Genomic DNA, 5,450 nt, shown 5'->3' with positions numbered 1-5,450 from the left:
CCCTATACGCAAGTCAATATCAATAACACTTGGAGTCTCTTGCAAACACAACAAAAGCTCCCGTCAATAATAACCTCTAAATCCAATCTGCGTCCAACGAGACCTCGTGCACTCGCGACAAAGTCACCCGTACAAATTTCCTAACCAGCGAGGGTCTAAAATTTTCCATGAAAAAGTCACTAGACACAACACGGCCAAAAAAAAACTCGCCACCAGCGATCCGTATCGCAGGACACGAAAGGGCACAATCCCGGCGCAAATACCAAGCCTCGCCAGAATCCCTAATACCATTAGTATAACCGAGTTAACGTTTCTCTGTCCCACATACGTAAGTACCATTTATCATTGTGACGATGAGAATCGAGCTTTAAAATCACTTCACTCTCGTACACGCTTGAAAAGCACTTCCCGTCGCACTAACCGAAAACTCGAACAGAACTGACACAACACACGTGTAACCCCGAGAATACAATCGCAACACCAGGATCCTCGAGGATCTGTATCTATATGTACATATACATATATATATATGTCACTGTACAAGAGCAATCGGTAGATCCTGGATCGGGCGGTGTTGCTCGATCGCGAGCCTCGTGCTAACTGAGCGTAGCAGCAGCAGCCAGCAGCAGCGGCGACAGGGACACGCGAGCAACCAGCGGGCTTCGTTACTGGATCTTAGCGATATGTACTACTGGTAGGACGTGTGTGTATGTACATTATTTCGTGGTGCGTGTTGGTTATGCGTACAGAGGAGACAGACAGAGAGAGAGAGAGAGAAAGAGAGAGTGACAGAGTGAATTACGAAAAGGGGAATGAGGACGCGCGGGGTACGTATACGCGTGGCCGTGTTCGTCTATGGCGACCGGTGCGTGGCAAGTCGTAAGCCGTCGTCGTTGCTGTCTCTAGTGAATAGAAATTAAACGGAACATATACGCAGCGAAGTATGTGGATCCGTTTGTTGTGCAACGTGTCTATGCAGCGTGCAGAGGGCACAAGGAGAGACGAGGGGAGTAGTAGGAGAGCCAAGAGAAACTTTGCAGCTGAAAGCTTCGAAGACGTACGGATAAACAATGGGGAGCGGGAGAGGTTAGGTTACGCGTTACTGATCGGTGAAGAGGGAAGGGGAGGGTACTCATCCGTGGATACGTGTACATAAGAGGGATCTAGATATACAGCTCGGTATGTGATTTTTCGAACCAATGACTTTTCTTTGACAATTAATTAATTAAAAAATAATATCGTCTATCCTGCGGCGTTCGCGTTCGGCTGCCACATAATGGCTTCCGACGCTACGGTACGAGGACTCTGTGCTTAGGTGTGAATTCTACGTTTAGAGTGAACCATTATTTTCTTCGATCTCCGATACGTACCCGGTGGATTAATGAGAAACACAAAAACGGATTAATACTCGAATAAATAAATTCGCGTAAATAGAGGCGGGCGTGATATCGGATTATTGATTGAATTAGATAACGCTGCCCGACGATAACGCACTGACACGGTATTTAGAGCTTCAGGGCGAAAAACTCTGTCGGACTTCTCGACCGCGTACACGCTCGTCCATGAATGTACTGGGTATTCGCTCTTCTTTTTTCTTTTTTCTTCTCTTTCCGTAATAATGCCTGATGAAATCAATAGTTTCGCACGTGATGTGAAAATTTGACGACTGAATGAAGCAAGAGTCAAGGAATTACGTAACATTTCGACGTAACGAAAGGCATCGATTCTGAACCCGCGTATAGGTGCTTTCAAAAGTATCCGTGCACTTATCATGAGAACGACCTGAACGAATGCACGATCCATATATATATCATAGAGGGCGTTTCATATGCAACCATGCACCGCCAATGACTCTACCTATATACACTAGACAAATAATGTTCGTCGCTCAGACGAAATACTAAAACTCCAAGCATTTTAAAAAAAAAAAAAAAACAGTTCGAAAAGCTTGGGGAAATGGTATAAAAAAAAAAATGTGAGCAAAAGATGAAAAACCGAAAAATAACGGTAATGGCAATGTGAATATACTCTGTTCTATCTGTACTATACGTCATACGCGATGACGTAGGAGTGACGTAACGTATACCAAAAGGTATGTACGGAAACAGGTAACCATGGTAAGCGATGACCTCACGGAGACCAGAAGTCTAGAAAGGCGACCTCGGCTCGTCATAGACTCAGCTTATGTATTATAGAATGCAGTGCAAACAGTGACGAAGACTTTTCCGAGGATCGAAGGCAAACTCATAGATTTCTGAAAATTTACCTTTCGCGCTGGACACTAATTTCATCCTGAATTACGCATCCACGTTGCTTCCGGTTATTTACAAAATGACGTCACGCAACACCAGCCGTACTCCAAATACTCATTTAAAAGTGGCTAAATGCAACACGCACTCTCTCTCTCTCTCTCTCTCTCTCTCTCTCTCTCTCTCTCTCTCTCTCTCTCGGACACCCCCATCGGCTCTACGCCAACTTTACCAAGCAAACCCCCCGAATACCGAGTAAAGTCCACGTTGCCAAAACGTAACGACCGCCCACGTAGTAAACCCGAATCGGCCTGTTTACTCGAACGCCATAATGTTAGCCCGAGTGATATGACTTCGTCTCGTGATATTTTCTTTATCGGAAAATCGGGAAAACCCGGAAGTCGAGGAATTGCCGATCGTCCTTATAGAAAAGATTTTCAAAATGGCGCAGACCCCCACGAACCAACGCGTCACGTCGAGAATACGATAAACGCCTGATGGATCGCCATGGACGATCGGGTCGATCGTCAAAAAGAAAAATGGTTACGTCCAGCGAACATGCAGGGTGAAGCAAACCAAAATAAAAAAAAAAAAATAAAAAAAAAATAAAAACATTCCAAGACAAGAGAACCGTAAGGGTGTATCGATCGCGAACAAAACTTGCGTGCGCATCCTTGACATTTTACAGCCGTGCACGACCTGCGGCCGTCAGGCCGAGTCTCCGCGGAAGAATCTCAGGAACTGGTGTAAATAGTCAGTCGCTGCCTTCTCGTGGGATTTCGTGCTCGCTCCTGCATTAACGTAACCCTATGTACGGATGCTAGATCGACGCACGCCCGTTCTATATATATATATATATGCGCGGAATTCCAGGAGAAACAGAAAAATAATAAAACATAAACACGAGGCCTTTTACGTAATTACGAACGCGTAACGACTGTGTCCCGGTGGTTTGACGCGTTCGCGGATTTTGCATCTGAGTCACGAAATTGCAGGAGCCGTAACGTTCGCTCTCTCTGAAAATTCAGGTGATACCAAACCAATTACTCGTACCGCCGCGAGATAATTTGCAACTGACTAATTATCTGTACATTCTCGATAGAAATTCAAAGTTTCGTTACACGCCACCCATGGACGATCGCGCACGGTTCGGCATAATAAATTATTATAAAATCGGAGTACACGGTAACGTGTCATAAAAAATTTGAAGTCTCAAGAGGAACGCGGATAAGTGGTCTCGGATTTTATGGATAGCAACAGCTGTATCTTGATAAGATAACAGATCATTATTGAAATGAAAAAAAAAAGAAAGTTGACAAAAGTCATACCGATACCCAAGCGCCAGGTCGAGTGTTGACGAAAAATTATAAAGAAAAATAATTCAAATGTCACGCGCGACGCGTATCCCGCGAATTTCCTTATTTATAAAAAAATAAAAAAAAATAAAAATAAACAAGCGAGATAGGAGATACACGTGGAGTACAGAAAAAAAAAAAATTGAATTACAGAGCATCCCAACTAATCCTCGTAAATACTGTTTTAGCGTGCTGCAAGATTTGCGAGTGTGACGATAGCTAAGAAAAAATATTGATAAGCACGTAGAGATAAGGGAGATGAAAAGAAAAATTACGGAAAACTCACTGCTTAAACCGCCGAGCTATCGACGCCTGAGTTCGCCTTGTGCGACAGTTGAAAACCAGACGTAACGTCAGGCGGATTGCATACTGGATGGACTTAAGTAATGGCTATTTTAATGACAGCTCCGAATTGCCTTTATTAATGCGCGTACGAACACCCGATGACGTTAGCCTTCGATTTATTGATCGGTCGCACATCGACTGCGGTTAAGTCGACGAGCGACCTAGGAATTACGTGTCATCCTTGACGGTGGACAAGCAGGCAAAAATAGGACAGACAAGCATCGTGAACTTGTGCACGAAAGAGAGATCGATGATCCCTCCTAAGATCCAGAGAGAATTCGGGAAATAAAGTGACGAAAAAATCTTACCGCAAATTAAAACCCATGTGAATCCGCCTTGCGTATAGGTTGCCGGGCAAATCATTAAAATCGAGTATATCCGCGGAAACGGAATAAATTTCCATAAGCGAAACGATCCGAAATCGGACGATGCGTGCGTCATTGTTCCGCGTCCGTGGAAATGAGACGAGAAAGTAGAAAGACACGAGATTTCGAGTAAGATAAAATAAGTGCGTAGGAAGAAAGAAAAAAAATTTTTTTTTTCATCGACAAAAATCAGTGAGATTTTAAAAATTGGTATGTGTTTGCGGTGAACGATGAGTATTTTGAAAAAAAAAAATTTTTTCGAAGCAATCGATACTGACACGACGAAAAGAAACGATCGTGCAAAATTAAATGCAATGAATTTCCATAGCGCGTTAAATACGAGATACAAGGTGGTATTTTTAATCGGATGACCTTGACGATTGCAGGAATTATAAATAGGCAGAAATACGCACCGTTTAACAGATTTATCTGTTACGAGAGCGTGACGGATAAGGAGCGAAACTTATGACGGTCGACCGAAGCATCGAAATGCGCACGATCTGCCTCCTTGAGTTTGACGTGCGAGGAGCGGCCGAATCGGTGAAGGAAGTCACCGCCGATCGCGTCGAACGCGAGAAAGAATATCGAGAAAAATGAATCCGGCTGACCTCGGCAACGGGACCGAGTTAAAGTCATGGGATTGCGGCAGAGGGAGAGGTTATGGAATTTTACCAGTGCGACGTCTACCTCTTTATATTATATTTCCCGGGTCTTTGCACGCGCCAGCGAAGGCCTCGGGGTTCGTAAAGACGGCAGAGACTTCGGGGCTTATAAACCGAGAGGCAACAATCGCGTATTTGCGGTAGACGGACGCGATAACGTTCCGAGAAGGAAGCCTTAGAGTATTGCGTCTGTGTTACTAGCAGCAGAGATAGCCAAACCGGTGCTACAGGTTTACACCAGTGCGCAGAGTTTGTCAGGAGTTCGCGCGACACATGAAAGTCCTGTCGAGCTAACGTTTAAGGAAATTACAAGTTTCGCGGGGATGCAATGAAAGAAAAAAAAAAAAAAAAAAAAAAAAAAGAGGATTTGTAAATTTCTACGGGAACGTAACTGAGGACACAACGAGTAGCCGAGCAAATCCATTAACGTTTCGGAATGCGCGATGAAATAATAGAGCGTGACAGTTGTTTGGG

The 5,450-nt window shown here is 44.1% G+C and overlaps 1 protein-coding gene across 4 annotated transcripts in view; it reads right to left on the bottom strand.

Moving 5' to 3' along the window:
- Positions 1-5,450, bottom strand: part of LOC107269868 (serine/threonine-protein kinase MARK2) — a 54,593-nt gene that overhangs the window by 45,276 nt on the left and 3,867 nt on the right. Inside the window, exon 1 of one of the 4 annotated variants that reach the window (XM_015744223.2) lies at positions 75-648. The exons of 1 other annotated variant lie outside the window; for it this stretch is intronic. The gene's annotated coding sequence lies outside the window, so the exon portion shown is untranslated. Of the gene's footprint in view, positions 1-74; positions 649-5,450 lie in introns of those variants that run through there. 2 more of the 4 variants (XM_015744224.2, XM_015744222.2) reach the window with 2 other exon arrangements.

The sequence above is a fragment of the Cephus cinctus genome, unplaced genomic scaffold (genome assembly GCF_000341935.2).
Source record: "Cephus cinctus unplaced genomic scaffold, Ccin1 Ccin1_scaffold0690, whole genome shotgun sequence".
NCBI classification, from domain to species: Eukaryota; Metazoa; Arthropoda; class Insecta; order Hymenoptera; family Cephidae; genus Cephus; species Cephus cinctus.
The sequence above is the reverse complement of the archived record's forward strand: the minus strand, read 5'-3'. Positions and strand labels throughout refer to the sequence as shown.